Raw genomic sequence first — 22,972 nt, forward strand, 5'->3', positions numbered from 1 at the left:
GCCCTGGGCTGAAGGCGGCGCTAAACTGCTAAGCCACCGGGGCTGCCCAGGAATCATTTTTCAATTAAAGCTTCCTCCTCCAACAAAATTTGTTTGCCCCCTACAAGATCTCTATAGATTCTTTTACCTCTTGTAATAATTACAATAGTACTGACCATAAAAATTCGTATTTTAAAACACTGAGGTTTATATTTTGCCTATTTCTTATGTATTTTTTAGTATAAATTAACATAAGTAATATACACACATGGTTAAAAAAGAAACCAAGTACCACAGAAGGGCATATTTTAAAAAGTGAATCTCCTCTGCCCCCATGCTAGACCTCGCAGAGGCCCATGTGTACATATGCATCCTTTTAAATCATAAACATGAATATACTGCACAAACTATCCTGTACCTTGTTTTTTTTGATTGACTAATTCATTGATTGAGACCTCCATTATCACTCAAATCCAATTTCCTCATTTCCTCTCTATATTTCTGCAGTAGCACATTTAATTGAAATTCTTATTGAGATAATCGAAAAGTCCTATGTCCATAAAAGAAAAAACAGAGATCACTTACTCGCTTTGCCCAGTTTACCCACATGGCAACATTTTGCATACTACAGTATATCACAACCAGGATACTGACATTGATATAATCCACCAATCTTATTCAAATTACCCTACGTTTACTGATTCTCACTAGTGTGTGTGTGTTCTGTGTTTACTTCTATACATTTTTCCCTCCTGTGTAGGTTCAGGTATCCATCACAAAACTCAACATACTGAACAGTTCCAATTACCCAATGATCCCTCTTGTTTCCCTTTGTAATCACACTCATCTCCCTCTTGCTGCCCCCTCCTTCAACCCTGATCACTGGCAACCGCTAATTAATTATCCATTCTAAAAATTTTGTCATTTCAAAAATGATATATAAATGGAATCATGCTTTAAAAAATTTTGGGGATTGGCTTTTTTCCACTCAGCATGATTTCCTGGGGATTCATTCAAGTTGTTGCATGTATTAATAGTTGGTTCCTTTTAATTGCTGAGAAGCAGTATTCCATTGTATGGATATACCACAGTTTGTTTAATCATTTACTTTTTGAAGAACATCTGGGCTGTTTCCAGTTTTTGCCTATTAAGACTAAAGCTGTGGTGAGCCAGATGTACAATAGATTAACACATCTGATTATAAAAGAATAAAGCAGCTATGATGATTTGTGTATGGGTTTTTGTATAAACATAAATTTTCCATTTCTCTGGGATAAAAGCCCAAGAGTGCCCTTGTTGGGTTATATGAAAACTACATGTAAGACTCTGCAAAACTAGTTTCTAGAGTGGCTGTAACATTTTATATTTTTTTCAGCAATTAAATTTTCGTATGGCCTATAGTCCACTGACAAATCCTTGAAACAGGCAGAGTGACATTCCTCTAGGAACTCCGCTACCTCAATGTTAATACTTTGCTAAGGGCAATAGGCAATCTTAGCCCAACCCCCAAGATCCTATAAGTCTACCTGAACATATAAAAATTCCTTTGGAAACTTCTTTTATCTTTACCTCCTAAGATATATGTTGGCAATCATCCCCAACACGACCCACTGATATACATCTGAAGGGTCTCATGAAGGAGTTTTTACTAAATAGTAATAAATGATCTTTTCCTAACAATAGCTAGTCCCCTCAAAGTGCTGGAAACCTTGTTTCCAAAATACCTTGGAGGCTTGTGCTGGAACTATTTTTTATTTTAGCAATTCTGGTAGATGGGTAGTCACATTTCATTTTGGTTTCAGTTTGCAGTTCCTTGGTGGCCAATGATGTTGAACATCTTTTCATGGACTTCTTTGCCATCTGTGTATCCACTTTGGTGAAATGTCTCTTCATCAGGTCTCCTGATCATTTTATAATATAACTGTTTTGTTATTGCTGAGGTTTTTGGGGTTTTTTTGAAGATTTATTTATTTATTTATGAGAGAGAGAGAGAGGGAGAGAGAGAGAGAGGCAGAGACACAGGAGGAGGGAGAAGCACGCTCCATGCCAGGAGCCCGACGTGGGACTTGATCCCAGGACTCCAGGATCGAGCCCTGGGCCAAAGGTAGGCGCTAAACCACTGAGCCACCCAGGGATCCCCTGTTACTGCTGAGTTTTCAGATCTCTTTATATATTCTTAGTATTTGTCCTTTTTCAGATACAGTTTGCAAATATCTTCTCCCAGCCCATAATTTATCTCTCATCCTCTTCACATAGATTCTCACAGAACAAAAGTTTTTCATTTTGATGAGCTTAAATTTTTCTATTTTTCCTTTTAGGAATCACACTTTGATATCAAGTCTAAGAACACTGGCTAGCCCTAGTTCCCAAAGATTGTCTCCTATGATTTTTCTAAAAGTTTTATAGCTTTTATGTTTTACATTTAAGTCTCTAATATATCTTGAGTTAATTTTTGTCTTAGAGTATGAGATTTAGGAGGAAGCTTTTTGTTTTATTGCCTACAGATGTCAAATTGCTTCAGCACTCTCTATTGAGAAGGCTATCCTCCCATTGATTATTTTCATACAATTGTTAAACACAATTGAGCATATTTTTGTGAGGATCTGTTTCTAGATTCTTTATGTTATTCCACTGACCTATGTGTCTACCTCTTCATACTATCTTGATTACTGTAGGTATATGTAAGACTTATTATCAGGTAAAGCAACTCCTCCCACTTTATTCTTCTTTAAAAACATTCTTTAATCTGTCCCAGGGCCCATGCTTTTCTATATAAATTAGAATAAGTTTTGTCTATATCTGTACCCCCTTCCTCCAAAAACCCACTTGGTAGTGTTTACATCAAATGCATTGATCAATTTGAGGAGAGTTAATTTCTTTAGTATGTTGAGTCATCCATTCCATAAACTTGGTATGTTTCTCCACTTTTTTTATTTCTTTCACCAGCATTTTGTAATTTTAATCATATGGTTTGTGTACATGTTTTGCTCCAAGGATTTCACTTTATTTGGAGTGATTATAAATGATACTGCATGTGTGTGTGTGTGTGTGTGTGTCTGTGTCTGTGTGTGTTTAAAAGATTTTATTTATCCATAAGAGACACAGACAGAGGGGGAAGCATGACCTGAGCCACCCTGGTACTGTGTTTTTAATTTGTTTCCACAGGTGCAGTTAGTACAGGAATGTGATTGGTTTTTGTGTTTTGCTTTTATAAATTGCAACTCTGATGAATTCACTTATTTTTTCTAAAAGTTTCTTATAGATTCCTTGTATTTTTTACATATATAATCATGTCACCTCAAAACAGGAAGATATTCTTCATTTCTAATTTGTATGTCTTTTATTTTTCTGGCCTTGATGCAGAGGTTACAAGTTATAGTACTATGGTGAATAAGAGAGGCAAGAGCAGATATCCTTGATATCCCTGATTTGTCCCTGATATGAAGAGTAAACCATTCTTGGGGTGCCTGGGTGGCTCAGTTGCTTAAGCATCCAACACTTGATTGTGGCTCAGGGTTGTGAGATCGAGCCCCTTGTCGGCTCCACACTGAGCATGGAGCATGCTTAAGATTCTTTCTCAGTCCCTCCACACAACCACCCCTCCCCTTCTCTCTCCAAAAAAAAGTAAACCATTCTTTCACCATTAAGTATGTTAGCTGTAAGTTTTTTGGTGATGCTCTTTATAAACTTGAGATAATTCTTCTCCAATTCAAACTTCCTGAGAGTTTTTATCATTGATGAATGTTGGATTTTGATAAATGCTTTTTATGTATAAGTTGATATGATCATATGATTATCTTTCTTTAGCTTCTTGATACAGCAGATTACATTGATTGTTCCTCAAATGTCGATCATGCCTTGCAACTTGGAATAAATTTCATTTGGCCACAGTGTAAAAACTCTTTTTATACATTGCTGAATTCAGTTTGCTAATATTTTCATGGTATTTTTGGCATCTAAATTCATGAGATATATTGGTCTATCATTTTCTTCTTTTTTTTCTTTCTTTTTGTACTGTCTTTATCTGGTTTTGGAATCAGGATAATATTGTCCTCATAAAATGTGCTGAGAAGCTCTGCCATCGTTACTAAGGCATTCCTTAACAGGTGCCCAAAAATTATATGGGGAGGAGTGAAATTACTGAATAGTTTTTTTAAATAAATGTGAATTTTTGGTGAATTTCTTGTACTCTGTTACCATGAAAACTTGTTAAAGGAGGTTATGGACTGAATATTTGTGTTTCTTCCATCCCCAAATCCATATGCTGAAGCCTTAACCTCGAATGTGATAGTATTTGGAAGTAGGGACATTGGGTGCTGGTTAGATTTAGATGAGGTTGTGAGTAAGGGACCATCATGATCATATTCATGCCCTCATAAGAAGAGGAAGAGGCCAGAGCTCCCTCGCTCTCCACCATACATAGATATAATGAGAAGGCAGCTATCTGCAAGCCACAAAGTGACCCCTTACCGAGAACCAACTCTGCTGGCACCTTGATCTTAGACTTCTAGCCTTCAGAACTATAAAAAATAAATGTTTGTTGTTTAAAAAAACATACTGCATAGTACTTCCTCCTTTTATTTTGGAGGAGGTTACATAAAATTGTCAGTAATTCTTTAAGTGTTTAATAGAATTCCCCAGTGAAACCTAGAAATTCTTTCTTCAAGGGTTTCTAAATTATGAACTCAACTTCTATAATGGCTATAGACCCATTCAGATTATCTATTTCACCTTAGGTCTCTGGACTTTTGATTTCCAGGGAATTAGTCCATTACCAAGTATTCAAATTTATTGCCATAAAGCTGTTCCTGTATCCCCTTATCTTTTTCTTGGTTGTAGGATCTGTAATGCTATCCCCTAGTTTATTCCTGATTTGTCTTTAATTTCATCAGTCTTGCTAGAGACCAATTTTCAATTGATCAATTTACTGGTTTTATTTATTGTTTTGCTTCACTCATTTTCTCTGTTTCCGTATTTTCCATTTCATGGATTTCTGATCTTATAATTTCCTTCCTCTTCTTCCTTTGGTTATATTTTGCTCTTCTAGTTTCCTGAGGCAGGGGCTTAGGTTATTGGTTTGAGACCTGTCTTAATTGCTAATTTAAGCATTTCGTTCTATAAGTTTCCTTCACAGCACTACTTAACTGTTTCCTACTTATCTTGATATGTTTTATTTTCATTTTCATTCAGTTTAATGTATTTTTTTTATTTCCACTGAGACTTCTCCTTTGACTAATTTAGAACGATACTTTCATTTCAAGGTGTTTAGAAATTTCGTATTGTAATTGTTATTGATTTTTAGTTTGCTTCCATTAATGTCAGAGAATGCACCAAATAGTTTGAATTCTTCTAAATGTCTTGAGGATTATTTTATGGACCAGAATATATATGGTGTATCATCTAGGTAAAGTTCCATAGGTGCTTGAAAAAATTGTGCATTCTATCATTCTTGGGTGGAATCTTCTATATATGTCAATTTGATATTGTTGGTTGATAGCATTGCTCAAATTTTCTATATCTTTGCTGATTTTATGTATAATAGTTCTATTGGTTGCTGAGAGGGGAGGTTTTAAAGTCCTCAGGTATAATTAGGGTTTTGCCTATCACCATTTTTGACTCCATCAGCTTTTGCTTCATGTATTTTGAGGCTCTGATTTTGGGCATACACTCATTTAAGATAGTAATTTCTTCCTGCATGATTATAAAAAGTTATAATTCTATAATATCTCTTTGTAATAATTTTTATCAGAAGTCTATCTTACCAGATATTAAGTCATATCTGCCTGTTTAAATTAATATATACAATATACATCTTTTTTCATCCTTTTACTTTCAATTTATTTATGCCATTGAATTTACTTGTCATCAAAAAAAAAATAGTGCTGAGAAGAAAATTTAAAGCCCTAAATGCTTACATTAGAAATGAACACAAATCTTAAATCAATAACTAAAGAACCTACCTCAAGAAACTAGAAAAAACATTGAAATTTTTTAAGGAGCATATAGTTGGGACTTGTTTTTTTATTTACTTGTCAAATCTTTGTCTTTGGATTGTTGTATTAACACCATTTATATTTTACGTAATTACTGATATATCAACACTTAAATTTACTATTTTATTTTTTGTTTTCTTTTTAATTCTTCTGGTTACTATTCCTTGTTTCTTGCCTTCTTGGTTGCTTAGAGATTTTTTAATGGTTCCATCTTGATTCATTTACAGTGGTTTTTTTTTAAGATCTTCTTTTTAAGGGGCACGTAGATGGCTCAGTCAATTGAGCATCTCTTGGTTTGGGCTCAGGTCATGATCTCTGAATCCTGGGATCAAGCCCCACATTGGCCTCTGTGTTTCGTGCAGAGTCTGCTTCAGATTCTCTCCTCCTCCCTTTGCCCTTCCTTCTGCTCACTTACTCTCACTGGAGTAAACAATTTTTTGTTTAATTCTTTTAAAAAATATTTTTGTGGGGTGCCAGGATGTCTCAGTCAGTTAAATGCCTACTTTCAGGTCAGGTCATGATGCTGGGGTCCTGGCATCGAACCTCACATCAGGCTCCCTGCTTGGTGGGGAGTCTGCTGCTCACTCTCCCTCTGCCTCTGCCCATGCTTATGTGTGCTCTCTCTCTCTCTCTCTCTCTCTCTCTCTCTCTCTCTGTCAAGCACCTAAATAAAATCTTTTTTAAAAAGATTTTCTTTCGAGGTAATCTCTACATACAACATGGGGCTCAAACTCACAACCCCAAGATCAAGAGTCCCATGTCCTTCCAAATAAGTCAGCCAGGCTCCCCATTTACACTATTTTTGAATCTATCTCTTCATGTTGCTTTCATAATGGTAGCTCTATTTTTAACTTCTTGAGGAAACTCCATATTGTTTTCCATAGTGGCTGCACAATTTTGCATTCCCACCAACAGTGTAAGAGGGTTCCCTTTTCTCCACATCCTTGCCAACATTTGTTGTTTCTTGAATTGCTAATTTCATCCATGAAATAGTATCTCATTATGGTTTTGATTTGTATTATCCTGATGACAAGTGATATGGAGCATTTTTTCATGTGCCTGTCGGTCATGTGTAGGTCTTCCTTGGAAAAATGTCTGTTCATGTCTTCTGCCCATTTCTTGTTGGATTATTTATTCTTTGGGTATTGAGTTTGGTAAATTCTTTACAGATTTTGGATACTAGCCCTTTATCTGATAAGACATTTACAAATATCTTCTCCCATTCAGTCAGTTGTCTTTTGGTTTTGTTGTTGCCTGTTTCCTCTGCTGTGCAAAAGCTTTTTATCTTGATGAAGTCCCAAGAGTTAATTTTCGCCTTTGTCTCCCTTGCCTTTAGAGATATGTCTAGCAAGAAGTTGCTGTGGCCAGGATCACAGAGGTTGCTGCCTATGTTCTCCTCTAGGATTTTGATGGATTTCTGTCTCATGGGTCTTTCATCCATTTTACCTTATTTTTGTATATGGTGTAAGAAAGTAGTTCAGGTTCGTTCTTCTGCATTTGGCTGTCCAATTTTCCCAACATGATATGTTGAAGAGACTGTCTCTGTTCATTGGATATTCTCTCCTGCTTTGTCAAAGATTAGTTGACCATAGAATTGAGACTCCATTTCTGGGTTCTCTCTTCTGTTATAGTGATCTATGTGTCTGTTTTTATGCTGGTATCATACTGTCTTGATGACTACAGCTTTTTAAAAAAGATTTTATTTATTTATTCATGAGAGACAGAGAGAGAGGCAGATCATGGGCAGAGGAAGAAGCGGGTTCCATGCAGGTAGCCTGATGTGGGACCATATCTGAGAACCCCAGGATCAGTACCTGAGCCAAAGATAGACACTCAACCACTGAGCCACCCAGATGCCCTGCTGATGATATTCTGATAGGGACTGAATTGAATGTATAGATTGGTTTAGATATTATAGACATTTTAACAATATTTGTTCTTACAATCCATGAGCATGGAAGGTTTTTCCATTTCTTTGTGTCTTCCTCAATGTCTTTTATGAGTGTTCTATAGTTTTCAGAGTACAGATCCTTCAACTCTTTGGTTAGGTTTATTCCTAGGTATCTTAGGGGTTTTGATGCAATTGTAAATGGGATCAACTCCTTGATTTCTCTTTCTTCTGTCTACTTGTTAGTGTATAGAAATGCAACTAGCTTCTGTGCATTGATTGTATATCCTGACACTTTGTTGAACTGCTGTATGACTTCTCACAATTTTGGGGTGGAATCTTTTGGGTTTTGTTTTGTTTTGTTTTGTTTTGTTTTTTTCTTTTGGATTTTCTACATAGAGTATCATGTCATCTGCAAAGAGTGGCAGTGTGACTTCTTCTTTACCAATTTGAATGTCTTTTATTTCTGTTGTCTGATTGTTGAGGCTATGACTTCTAGTAATATGTTGAACAACAGTGGTGATAGTGGACATCCCCATCATGTTCCTGACCTTAGGAGAAAAGCTCTGTTTTTCCCAATAAAGAATGATATGTGAGCTGTGAGCCGTTGGTAGATGGCTTTTATGATATTGAGGTATATTCTCTCTAACCCTACACAGCAGGGAGTTTTTTTTTATCAAGAAAGGATGCTATATTATGTCAAATGCTTTTTCTGCATCTATTGAGAGGATCATGTGGTTCTTGTCCTTTCCTTTATTAATGTGGAGTATCACATTGATTTGTAGATGTTGAACTACCCTTACTGTCTAGGAATAAATCCCACTTGGTGATAGTGGATAATCCTTTTAATAGGATCCTGTTGATCCTATTAGCTAGTAACTTGGTGAGAATTCAGGCATCCATGTTCATTAGAGATATTGGTCCATAATTCTCCTTTTTTGGGGGGGTCTTTGTCTGGTTTGGGGATCAAGGTTATGCTGGCCTCATAGAACGAGTTTAGAAGTTTTCCTTCCATTTCCATTTTTTGAAATAGTTTCATTAGAATAGGTATTAATTCTTCTTTAAATGTTTGCTAGAATTCCCCTGGGAGGCCACCTGGGCCTGGACTCTTGTTTATTGGCAGATTTTTGATTACTGATTCCATTTCTTTGCTGGTTATGGGTCTGTCCAGGTTTTCTATTTTTTTTCCTGTTTCAATTTTGGTAGTTTATATGTTTCTAGGAATTCATCCATTTCTTCCAGATTGCCTAATTTGTTGGCAGATAATTGCTCATAATATTCTCTAATAATTGTTTGAATTTCTTCGATGTTAGTTGTGGTCTCTCCTCTTTCATTCATGATTTTATTTATTTGGGTCCTTTCTTTTTTTCTTTTTGATAAGACTGGCTAGGGGATTATCAATCTTTTTTTAAAAAAATATTTTTTTTATTCATGAGAGACACAGAGGGAGAGACAGAGAATCCTGAGATCACGACCCGAGTCAAAGGCAGACACTAAACCACTGAACCACTCAGGTGCCCTGGAGTTTATCAATCTCATTAATTAATTCTTTCAAAGAATCAACTCCTAGCTTCATTGATCTGTTCTGCTGTTTTTTTTTTATTTCTATATCATCGATTTCTGTTCTAACCTTTATTTGATCCCTTTACTGCTGGATTTAGGCTTTATTTGCTGTTCTCTTTTTCCAGATCCTTTAGGTGTAAGGTTAGGTTGTGTATTTGAGACTTTTCTTGTTTCTTTTTTTTATAATAAATTTATTTTTTATTGGTGTTCAACTTATTTATTTTTTAATAAATTTATTTTTTATTGGTGTCCAATTTACCAACATACAGAATAACACCCAGTGCTCATCCCGTCAAGTGCCCCCCCAGTGCCCATCACCCATTCACCCCCACTCCCCGCCCTCCTCCCCTTCCAAACCCCTAGTTCGTTTCCCAAGTTAGGAGTCCTTATGTTCTGTCTCCCTTTCTGATATTTCCCACACATTTCTTCTCCCTTCCCTTATATTCCCTTTCATTGTTATTTATATTCCCCAAATGAATGAGAACATATAATGTTTGTCCTTCTCTGATTGACTTACTTGACTCAGCATAATACCTTCCAGTTCCATCCACGTTGAAGCAAATGGTGGGTATTTGTCATTTCTAATGGCTGAGTAATATTCCATTATATACAGAGACCACAGCTTCTTTATCCATTCATCTTTCGATGGACACCAAGGCTCCTTCCACAGCGTGGCTATTGTGGACATTGCTGCTATAAACATCGGGATGCAGGTGTCCCGGCGTTTCATTGCATCTGAATCTTTGGGGTAAATCCCCAGCAGTGCAATTGCTGGGTCATAGGGCAGGTCTATTTTTAATTCTTTGAGGAACCTCCACACAGTTTTCCAGAGTGGCTGCACCAGTTCACATTCCCACCAACAGTGTAAGAGGGTTCCCTTTTCTCTGCATCCTCTTCAACATTTGTGGTTGCCTGCCTTGTTAATTTTCCCCATTCTCACAGGTGTGAGGTGGTATCTCATTGTGGTTTTGATTTGTATTTCCCTGATGGCAAGTGATGCAGAGCATTTTCTCATGTGCTTGTTGACCGTGTCTATGTCTTCCTCTGTGAGATTTCTCTTCATGTCTTTTGCCCATTTCATGATTGGATTGTTTGTTTCTTTGGTGTTGAGTTTAATAAGTTCTTTAAAGATCTTGGAAACTAGCCCTTTATCTGATAGGTCATTTGCAAATATCTTCTCCCATTCTGTAGGTTGTCTTTTAGTTTTGTTGACTGTATCCTTTGCTGTGCAAAAGCTCCTTATCTTGATGAAGTCCCAATAGTTCATTTTTGCTTTTGTTTCTTTTGCCATCATGGATGTATCTTGCAAGAAGTTACTGTGGCCGAGTTCAAAAAGGGTGTTGTCTGTGTTCTCCTCTAGGATTTGGATGGATTCTGGTCTCACATTTAGATCTTTCATCCATTTTGAGTTTATCTTTGTGTCTGGTGTAAGAGAATGGTCTAGTTTCATTCTTCTGCATGTGGATGTCCAATTTTCCAAGCACCATTTATTGAAGAGACTGTCTTTCTTCCAATGGATAGTCTCTCCTCCTTTATCGAATATTAGTTGATCATAAAGTTCAGGGACCACTTCTGGGTTCTCTATTCTGTTCCATTGATCTATGTGTCTGTTTTTGTGCCAGTACCACAGTGTCTTGATGACCACAGCTTTGTAGTACTACCTGAAATCTGGGATTGTGATGCCCCCAGATACAGTTTTCTTCTTTAAAACTCCCCTGGCTATTCGGGGTGTTTTCTGATTCCACACAAATCTTAAAATAATTTGTTCTAACTCTCTGAAGAAAGTCCATGGTATTTTGATAGGGATTGCATTAAACGTGTAAATTGCCCTGGGTAACATTGACATTTTCACAATATTAATTCTGCCAATCCATGAGCATGGAATATTTTTCCATCTCTTTGTGTCTTCCTCAATTTCTTTCAGAAGTGTTCTGTAGTTTTTAGGGTCTAGATACTTTACCTCTTTGGTTAGGTTTATTCCTAGGTATCTTATGCTTTTGGGTGCAATTGTAAATGGGAATGACTCCTTAATTTCTTTTTCAGTCTCATTGTTAGTGTATAGAAATGCCATTGATTTCTGGGCATTGATTTTGTATCCCGTCATGCTACCAAATTGCTGTATGAGTTCTAGCAATCTTGGGGTGGAGGCTTTTGGGTTTTCTATGTAGAGTATCATGTCATCGGCGAAGAGGGAGAGTTTGATTTCTTCCTTGCCAATTTGAATGCCTTTAATGTCTTTTTGTTGTCTGATTGCTTAGGCTAGGACTTCCAGTACTATGTTGAATAGCAGTGGTGAGAGTGGACATCCCTGTCTTGTTCCTGATCTTAGGGGAAAGGCTCCCAGTGCTTCCCCATTGAGAATGATATTTGCTGTGGGTTTTTTGTAGATGGCTTTTAAGATGTTGAGGAATGTTCCCTCTATACCTATACTCTGAAGAGTTTTGATCAGGAATGCTGTATTTTGTCAAATGCTTTCTCTGCATCTAATGAGAGGATCCTATGGTTCTTGGTTTTTCTCTTGCTGATATGATGAATCACATTGATTGTTTTTACGAGTGTTGAACCAGCCTTGTGTCCCGGGGATAAATCCTGCTTGGTCATGGTGAATAATTTTCTTAATGTGTTGTTGGATCCTATTGGCTAGTATCTTGTTGAGAATTTTTGCATCCATGTTCATCAGGGATATTGGCCTGTAATTCTCCTTTTTGGTGGGGTCTTTGTCTGGTTTTGGAATTAAGGTGATGCTGGCCTCATAGAACGAATTTGGAAGTACTCCATCTCTTTCTATCTTTCCAAACAGCTTTAGTAGAATAGGTATGGTTTCTTCTTTAAACGTTTGATAGAATTCCCCTGGGAAGCCATCTGGCCCTGGACTTTTGTGTCTTGGGAGGTTTTTGATGACTGATTCAATTTCTTCCCTGGTTATTGGCCTGTTCAGGTTTTCTGTTTCTTCCTGTTCCAGTTTTGGTAGTTTGTGGCTTTCCAGGAATGAGTCCATTTCTTCTAGATTGCCTAATTTATTGGCGTAGAGCTGTTCATAATATGTTTTTAAAATCGTTTGTATTTCCTTGGTGTTGGTAGTGATCTCTCCTTTCTCATTCATGATTTTATTAATTTGAGTCTTCTCTCTCTTCTTTTAAATAAGTCTGGCTAATGGTTTATCTATCTTATTAATTCTTTCAAAGAACCAACTCCTGGTTTTGTTGATCTGTTCTACAGTTCTTCTGGTCTCAATTTCATTGAGTTCTGCTCGAATCTTTATTAACTCTCTTCTTCTGCTGGGTGTAGGATCTATTTGCTGTTTTTTCTCTAGCTCCTTTATGTGTAAGGTTAGCTTTTGTATTTGAGTTCTTTCCAGTTTTTGAATGGATGCTTGTATTGCGATGTATTTCCCCCTTAGGACTGCTTTTGCTGCAGCCCAAAGATTTTGAATGGTTGTATCTTCATTCTCATTAGTTTCCATGAATCTTTTTAATTCTTCCTTAATTTCCTGGTTGACCCTTTCATCTTTTAGCAGGATGGTCCTTAACCTCCATGTGTTTGAGGTCCTTCCAAACTTCTTGTTGTGATTTAGTTCTAATTTCAAGGCATTATGGTCTGAGAATATGCAGGGGGCGATCCCAATCTTTTGGTATCGGTTCAGACCCGATTTGTGACCCAGTATGTGGTCTATTCTGGAGAAAGTTCCATGTGCACTTGAGAAGAATGTGTATTCAGTTGAGTTTGGATGTAAAGTTCTGTAGATATCTGTGAAATCCATCTGGCCCAGTGTATCATTTAAAGCTCTCGTTTCTTTGGAGATGTTGTGCTTAGAATACCTATCGAGGGTAGAAAGAGCTAGATTGAAGTTACCAAGTATAAGTGTATTATTATCTAAGTATTTCTTCACTTTGGTTATTAATTGATTTAAATATTTGGCAGCTCCCACATTCAGGGCATATATATTCAGGATTGTTAAGTCCTCTTGTTGGATAGATCCTTTAAGTATGAAATAGTGTCCCTCTTCATCTCTCACTACAGTCTTTGGGGTAAAGTTTAGTTTATCTGATATAAGGATGGCTACCCCTGCTTTCTTTTGAGGACCATTTGAATGGTAAATGGTTCTCCAACCTTTTATTTTCAGGCTGTAGGTGTCCTTCTGTCTAAAATGAGTCTCTTGTAGACAGCAAATAGATGGGTCCTGCTTTTTTATCCAGTCTGAAACCCTGCGCCTTTTGATGGGGTCATTAAGGCCGTTCACGTTCAGAGTTACTATTGAAAGATATGAGTTTAGTGTCATCATGATATCTATTCAGTCCTTGTTTTTGTGGATTGTTCCACTGAACCTCTTCTTAAAGGGGAATTTTAAGAGTCCCCCTTAAAATTTCTTGCAGAGCTGGTTTGGAGGTCACATATTCTTTCAGTTCCTGCCTGTCTTGGAAGCTCTTTATCTCTCCTTCCATTTTGAATGAGAGCCTTGCTGGATAAAGTATTCTTGGTTGCATGTTCTTCTCATTTAGGACCCTGAATATATCCTGCCAGCCCTTTCTGGCCTGCCAGGTCACTGTGGAGAGGTCTGCTGTTACCCTAATACTCCTCCCCATAAAAGTCAGGGATTTCTTGTCTCTTGCTGCTTTAAGGATCTTCTCTTTATCTTTGGAATTTGCAAGCTTCACTATTAAATGTCGAGGTGTTGAACGGTTTTTATTGATTTTAGGGGGGGGGGATCTCTCTATCTCCTGGATCTGAATGCCTGTTTCCCTTCCCAGATTAGGAAAGTTTTCAGCTATGATTTGTTCAAATATATATTTTGCCCCTGTCTCTTTTGGCACCCTCGGGAACCCCAATTAAACGTAGGTTTTTCTTCCTCAGGCTGTCATTTATTTCCCTTAATCTACCTTCATGGTCTTTTAATTGTTTGTCTCCTTTTTCCTCAGTTTCCCTCTTTGCCATCAACTTGTCTTCTATGTCCCTCACTCGTTCTTCCACCTCGTTAACCCTCGTCGTTAGGACTTCTAGTTTGGATTGCATCTCATTCAATTGATTTTTAATTTCTGCCTGATTGAATCTAAATTCTGCAGTCATGAAGTCTCTTGAGTCCTTTATGCTTTTTTCTAGAGCCACCAGTAGCTGTATAATAGTGCTTCTGAATTGGCTTTCTGACATTGAATTGTAATCCAGATTTTGTAACTCTGTGGGAGAGAGGACTGTTTCTGATTCTTTCTTTTGAGGTGAGGTTTTCCTTCTAGTCATTTTGCTCAGTGCAGAGTAGCCAAAAACAAGTTGTATTGGGAAAAGGAGAAAAAGAGAGGAGAGAAAGAAGGAAAGAAAAGAGAAAAATAAAAAAGAAAAAAAGGAAGAAAAAAAGAAAGAAGAAGAAGAAAAAGAGAAAGAAAAAGAAAGAAAGGGGAAAAAAGGGGTGGGGGAAGCAAACAGAAATCAAAGAGCAAAAATAAATAAACAAACAAACAAATAAATAAATAAATAAAAACACGGGGGAGTATCTTCTGAATCTGTAGACTTTAAGTCCCTTGACTTCCCCTGGAACTGGTCCGTCCAGCTGGTCTTCTGGGGGAGGGGCCTGTTGTGCTGATTTTCAGGTGTTAGCACTTGGGGGAGCTGCTCTGCCCCTGCCTGCTGCAGGGCTCAGTGGGGGTTGTTTACCCCGTGAGGCCCCAGGAGGAACAGCCGCAGTTGCTATGGCAACTCTGGAAACCTGGCGTCAGCCCCCGCAGGAACTACGGGGCTCTCCGTCTGCAGGGGCCTGGATGCTCCAGGAGCCGGGCCGCCGATCTGCTCAGCTTGGGGCAGGAGCGTCCTCGCTGTCCTGGGCCCTCCCGGCCTCTGCCTGTCCCGGGGGGAGGCCAGATCCTGGGCTGTGTCCCGGCGCCCTGTGCTCCGGGGCCTGCGCTGTTGGATTCGCGCTCCTGGTCGCGCAGCCCCCTCCCTGGAGCCGCCGCCCGAGCCCCTCCGAGCTGCTCCGGCCCCGCCGTGCGCGCTGCAGCCCTTAGGGAGCTCGGCGCACTCTCCCGGGGCGCAGGTGTCTGTTAGTGTCCCCGGGAGCCCGAGGGCATCCCCGCCCTCCTGGGTCCTGCTCTAACTCCCTGCAGGTGCCTTTCCGCCCGGGAAGGTTGGTGCAGCTCCTGCTCCTCCGGGATGGGGCTCTCCTGTCCTGGGGACACTCGCCCCGGCCTCAGCCCGGCTCCTCGCGGGGCCCCTCCCCCTCGGAGGCCTTTTGTTCCTTTATTTCTTTTTCCCCGTCTTCCTACCTTGATGGAAGCGCGAACTCTTCTCACTGCAGCATTCCAGCTGGTCTCTCTTTACATCTCAGGCCGAATTCGTAGATTTTCAGGATGATTTGAAGGTTATCAAGGTAATTTGGTGGGGACAGGTGACTTGGGGACCCTACTCTTCCGCCGTCTTGCCCCCTCCTCCCCACTTTTCTTGTTTCTTGAGGAAGGCTTGTATTGCTATATACTTTCCTCTTAGAACCACCTTTGCAACACCCCAAAGGTTCTAGATTGTGTTTTCATTTTCATTTGCTTACATTTATTTTTTTAATTCTTCTTTTACTTTCCTGGCTGACCCATTCATTCTTTAGTAGGATGCTCTTTAGCCTCCATGTATTTGTGGTCCTTCCAAATTTTTTCTTGTGGTTGACTTTAAATTTTAATGATTGTGGTCTGAAAATACACATGGTATAATCTTAGTCTTTTTGTACCCATGAGACCGGATTTGTGACCCAGTATGTGATCTATTCTGTAGAATTTTCCATTTGCACTCAAGACGAACAGAACATAAAGACTTCTAACTCTGGGAAATGAACTAGGGGTGGTGGAAGGGGAGGAGGGCGGGGGGTGGGGGTGAATGGGTGACGGGCACGGAGGGGGACACTTGACGGGATGAGCACTGGGTGTTATTCTGTATGTTGGTAAATTGAACACCGTTAAAAATTAATTTATAAAAAAAAAAGAAGAAGAATGTGTGTTGCTACCTTTAGAATGAAATGCTCTGAATGTATCTGTTAAGTCCTTTCCATTCAGTGTGTCATTCAAAGCTCTTGCTTCCTGGTTGGTCTTCTGCTTAGATGATCTGTCCATTGTGGGGTGTTAAAGTCCCCTACTATTATTGTATTATCAATCTATTTCTTCAATTTTGTTATTAATTGGTTTATATAACTGGCCACTCCCATATTAGAGGCATATTTACAATTGTTAGATCTTCTTATTGGATAGACCCTTTAATTATGATATTGTGTCCTTCCTCATCTCTTATTACAGTCTTTGGTTTAAAATCTAATTTGCCTGATATAAGGATTGCCAGCCCAGCTTTCTTTTGATGTCCATTAGAATGATAAATGGTTTTCAACCCCCTCACTTTCAATCTGGAGAGTCTTTGGGTCTAAAATGAGTCTCTTGCAGACAGCGTATCAGTGGGTCTTGTCTTTTTTTTTTTTTATCCATTCTGATATCCTATTGTCTTTTGATTAGAGCATTTAGCCCTTTTACATTCGGAGTAATTATTGAAAGATACAAATTTATTTTTTATTATTTTTAAAAGAATTTATTTATTTATTTATGAGAGAGAGAGAGAGAGAAGTAGAGACACAGACAGAGGGTGAAACAGGCTCCATGAAGGGAGCCTGACGTGGGACTTGATCCTGGGTCAAAGGTGGCGCTAAACCGCTAAGCCACCTGGGCTGCCCGAAAGATACGAATTTAGTGTCATTGTATTACCTGTAAAGTCACTGTTCCTATAGATTGTCTCTGTTCCTTTCTGGTCTTTGTTACTTTGGGGCCTTGTCTGCTCAAAGGATCCCCTTTAATATTTCCTGCAGGGCTGGTTCAGTGTTCACAAATTTCTTTAATTTTTGTTGTCCTGGTAACTCTATTTCTCCTTCTATTCTGAATGACAGCTTTTGCTGGATAAAGTATTCTTGGCTGCATAGCTTTTCCATTTAGCACATTGAATATATCACGCCAGTCCTTTCCAGCCTGCTAGGTCTCTGTGGAGAGGTCTGCGTTCAGTCTTAGGTGTCTATCCTTGTAAGTTAAGGACCTCTTGTTCCAAGCTACTTTTAGGATTCTCTCTTTGAATTTTGCAAGTTTCACTATTATATGTCACTGTGTTGACTTATTTTTATTGATTTTGAGGACTTATTTTTATTGATTTTGAGGACTCTGTGCTTCCTGGACTTGAATGCCTGTTTCCTTCCCAAGATTAGGGAACTTCTTAGCTATAAATTTGTTCAAATAAACCTTCTGCCCTTCTCTCCTACTCTTCATCTTCTGGGAAGATCCTAGTATCCGGATATTATTTCATTTTATGGAATGGTTGAGTTCTCTAAGTCCCCCTTTGTGGTCTAGTAATTTTCTTTCTTCTTTTCAGCTTCCTTATTTTCCATCATTTTATCTTCTATATCACTGACTCTCTCTTCTGCCCTCATTCATCCTAATTTTTAGAGCCTCCATTTGGGACTGCATCTCAGCTATTTTTAATTTCGGCCTGACTAGATTTTAGTACTTTTATTTCTACAGTAAGTATTCTCTAGTGTCACCTATGTTTTTTAAAAGCCCAGCCAGAATCTTTATATTCATTGTTTTAAATTCTAATTCAGACATCTTACTTATAGCTACCTTGATTAAATCCCTGGCAGTGAGTACTACCTCCTGTTCTTTCTTTTGTGGTGTATTTCTCTGTCTCGTCATTTTGTGCAGGAAAGAAAAAGAAACAACAGAAAGTGAAGAAAAACTTCAGAAAGTGTTTCTAGTGTGTGCTGTGCACACTCTGCTGTTGTGTTTTAGCTGTCCTTTCCCACTGGTCCTTCCTCTCAGAGTTCCTCCTTGCTTATAGTGGGGAGTGTTTAGACCTTTAAGTAGGTGTGCTTTGACTTGTTTCTCAAGATAAGCTACAGGGAGCATGAAGTTGGACAGAGTCACGCAAGGCTGCTGAGAAGACTTAATCCATCCACAAGAGAAATGCATCACAGGTGCTTGAGTATGTTGATAAAGTTATGACAATACTTTTTCAAAGTAAAAAAAATCCATTTTTTCAGTGTTAGAGTTAACTGAATTTGACCCTTACTCCAGGTATTTCCGGTGCTGGTGACTATAGTGGTGGAAGTTCCAGTGGCAGCCACCACAAATACATGCTTTAAAACAGTTTGCAATATTCCTCAGCCATTAGAAACAACAAATACCCACCATTTGCTTCGATGTGGATGGAACTGGAGGGTATTATGCTGAGTGAAATAAGTCAATCGGAGGACAAACATTATATGGTCTCATTCATTTGGGGAAGATAAAAAATAGTGAAAGGGAATAAAGGGGAAAGGAGAAAAAATGAGTGAGAAATATCAGAAAGGGAGACAGAACATGAGAGACTCCTAACTCTGGGAAACGAACAAGGGGTAGTAGAAAGGGAGGTGGGCGGGGGGGGGGGGTGACTGGGTGATGGGCACTGAGGGGGGCACTTGATGGGATGAGCACTGGGTGTTATTCTATATGTTGGCAAATTGAACACCAATAAAAAATAAATAAAAATAAAATAAAAAACAGTTTGCTGGGGTGGCCCCAGTGGCTCAGCGGTTTAGTGCCACCTTCAGCCCAGGGCCTGATCCTGGAGACCTAGGATCAAGTCCCATGTCGGGCTCCCTGCATGGAGTCTGCTTCTCCCTCTGCCTGTGTCTCTGCCTCTCTCTCTCTCTGTATGTCTCTCATTAATAAATAAATAAAATCTTTTTTAAAAAGGTTTAAAAAAACAGTTTGCTGGTATCAGTTTTTTACCATTTCAGCTGTGGAAACTTCGGTTCTATTTAGGTCTCTTTACCCTCCCCACTTTTAAATATCATTGTTTTGGGTATTAGCGTTATACTATTTGTTTTAATCATCAAATATGATTTATAAAACTCATGAGAGAATGGATAATCTATTGTAAGTACCCATATTTCTGCTCTTTTCATTTTTCCTTCTTCCTTCCTAATCCTTCAAAATTTGTTCTTTTATCGTGATCTTTCTGTTGGAACAATCTCTTTTAGTTAATATTTAATGGTAAGTCTGCTAGTGAAAAATTCTCCTCCTTTTCCTTTGCCTGAAAATGTTTTTATTTCTTCTTCATTCCTGAAAGACAGTTTCAACTGATAGAGAATTTATTGACAGTTCTTTCCCTTCAGCACTTGAAAAATGTTATGTCACTTTTTTCTGGCCTTTATATTTTCAGATCAGAAATATACTTTTGAAATGGCATCCCCTTTTAGGTAATATGTCATTTCACTCAGGCTGCTTTCAAGACTTTTTGTCTTTATTTTGCAAAGGTTTAATTAGGATCTGTCTTAGACTTTTTCTTTAGTTTTCCTATTTATGGATCATTCAGCTTCTGGGGTCGGTAGGTTTGTGTCTTTTGCTAAATTACAACTTTTTAGGCATCATTTCTTCAAATTCAAATACTCTTTCAGCTTCACTGTCTGTCTCCTATCCTTCTGAGGCACTGATTATACAAATGTTGGAATATTTTATTATCTCATAGGTCCCTGAGGCTCTGTCTCCTTTCAATCTATTTTCTCTCTGATGTTCAAAATGGGTGGCTTCTATTATTCTCTCAAGTTTATGTCCTCTGTCATCTTCAGGGTACTATTAAGCCTATTCAGCATGCTATTTATTTCAGTTGTCGAAATTTTCAGTTCTCTAACTTCCATTTGGTTCTTTTCTATTACTTTTTTTTTTGCTGAGATTTTCTATTTTTTTTTTCATTTGTTTCAAGAGAATTTGTAATTGATTACAGAAGCATTTTTATGGTGGCTGCTTTGAAATCCTTGTCAGATAATTCCAACATTTGATTCATCTCAGTGTTGGCATGAGTGGATTGTTTTTTTCTCATTCAAGTTGTGATTTTCTGGTTGTTATGATGGGTGATTTTCAAGTTTATCTTGAACATTTTGTTCATTATGTTAGGACACTCTGAGAACTATTTACTTCTTTTATTTCAGCAGGCAGTCACCCTGTTTTAGTTTAGCATGCAGGTCTTGGCCTAATTTTGTGGGCTGTGTTTCCAATGGCAATTTGTTTTCAGAGACTTTGCGGTGTTATTTTGGGCTACCTCATTTATCTGGTGCCACTGGGGCTCCCTGTGTTTCCTGCTAGTGCTGACTGATGAAGGGGTACACAGAAGGGTTACCATAAGGTCAGGCTGCAAGGTGTTATCAGTGGGAGAAGGGAAGGGTATGTTGGGATGCCCTAACTGATGCCTTCAACTGCTATGGTGTTTCTGGTGGGGAAAGGTAAAGAATTTTTTACCTATGAGGATAAAAAGGTTTCTAAGATCTGGCCACTTGCTATTGACTAGGTTCCTTTTTCCAGTTTTTTCTGTCTGTCCTGGTGTCTCTCAGCAGGGAAGAGACTCTCTGGCTCACTGGGACAAAGGTGCTTCCCAGACCAGGCTTCTGTCAGCCTTTATAAAAGTGTTTATTTTAGTTTTAATACTTCTATTAAGGTATAATTTACATAATACCAAATTCATCTACTGTAAGCATTTAAAAATAACTTGTGTAAGACTATAGAGTTTTACAACCAGAATTACAATCCAGTTTTAGAAACTTTCCATCACCTCAGTTTGCTCATACCCTTTAACAACTAATCCATGTATCCCCTCCCCCTGCAACCACTGATTTGTTTCAAGTCTCTATAAATATGCCTTTTAATGGCATTTCAATAAAGGGAATCATACACAATAAAGGGATTTTTTGTGCCTAAATTCTTTCACTTATCACAATGTTCTTCAGGTTTACTTCTATTGTTTCATGTACCAATAGTTATTCTTTTTAATTAAAAAATAATACTCCACTGTATAAATATGCCACATTTCATTTTGTATTACATATGTATTAATAGTTGTTTGGGTTACATTCAGTTTTGAGACATTATGAATAAAGTGGTGTAGACATTTGAATGCACGTGTTTGTGTGCAACATGTTTTCAATTTATCTTTGGTAGATTTCTAGGAGAAGTGCTGAGTCCTATGTTAAGAAATTAATGAACTGATTCCAAAGTGATTGTACCATTTTCACATCCCCACCACCAGTGTATGAGGATTCAGTTTCTCTGTTTGAGGAAGCTATTGCCTCTCTGCTTTCCCCATCTCTACATCTTTTCCTGTTAATTCCTATTCATCCTTCACAGGTTAACTCAAACATCAGGCAAGCCTGTCTTGAAGCCCTCAACTAAGTCAGGGCTATTATAGGCTCTGAAAATCATCTGTAATTTTCATTTCTCTAACAATCATGGTTAGGACTTATACATTACTTTGTGTGATTATTTGTTTAATGTCTATCTCTCCCAGCTGGCCCTATCTGTTTTGCTCAACACTATATCCCTATCAGCGAGGACATAGAAGGCCCTCAATAAATACTTTTTGAATAGATGAATGAATTAATATATGTTATCTGGAGGGATTAAAAGTCAATCTTATCATTCAAAGGTCTCCCTACTAAGCTCTTTAGAGAAGCAAGGACAGACTGGTATGGACCACCCATTAATGTCCCAAATGCAAAATCTGAGACAGTGCTCCACTGCAATATTCTTTACAGGCTGAGGGTTAAAGGATATCTCCCTAATGGTCCATTTTGTATTACCAAGCTGTGTGGAACTGGCCTCAAGACCTGAAAGGGAATTTAGATTCCCTTCCCACATGCTATACGCCAAGTCCTTTTATTTTTTTTCAAAGATTTTATTTATTTATTCATGAGAGACACAGAGACATAGGCAGAGGGAGAAGTAGGCTCCCTACAGGGAGCCTGATGTGGGACTCAATCCCAGGACCCTGGGACCACAACCTGAGCCAAAGGCAGACGCTCAACCACTGAGCCACCCAGGTGCCTCACGCCAAGTCCTTTATATAAAGGAAAAAAAGACCTCTGCCTCTAATGCTTGCTTGTCTAAGCAAGGACTCTCTCTGCTGACATAAGCCAATAAGGATGGCAATGTGGAGTAAAGCTAGAAGCCCCTACTTCAACCCTTTTGCTGTTTCCTAACTTGCAAAAGATTGGCTTGTAGTATTCTGTGGATCCCACAGTGAAGGCCTCAGACTACTTTACAGAATGACAGTTCTGTAAACTGTCTTATGTAATTCACATAAGAAAGAATTTATCAGAACTGCTCCAAAACTGAATGAGTGGCACTGAGAAGCAATGACCTGTTACTAGAGGTATTCCAGAGGAGACTCAATAAGGGCTTGACAAAGTTAGTGCACATCAGATGGGGAAGAAAAAGAAGAGCTCTGAGGTTCTCTCCAACACTGACATTGGGAGATTACAAAATGGGTACTCTTTGAGTTGTCTCTCTAGTCATGGGGGATGGGTTTACAAAATCATCTCTCTTTCTTTCCTGGATTCCCTTAACCCCAAGTGTCTTCTGGCTGGGGGTTGGGGTACAGTCTGTGGCCAGAGAACATTACTGAATTAATACTTTTACAGAGACTGAACCTGTGACCTTGTCCTCATTAGCTCTGTCCTCTAACCCCCTCCCAAGTTCACAGACACATTTCTGATATGTAGCAGTGAAATTCACTCTAGAGAGAC

Source organism: Nyctereutes procyonoides, unplaced genomic scaffold (assembly GCF_905146905.1).
Source record: "Nyctereutes procyonoides isolate TBG_1078 unplaced genomic scaffold, NYPRO_anot_genome, whole genome shotgun sequence".
In the NCBI taxonomy this organism is placed as follows: Eukaryota; Metazoa; Chordata; class Mammalia; order Carnivora; family Canidae; genus Nyctereutes; species Nyctereutes procyonoides.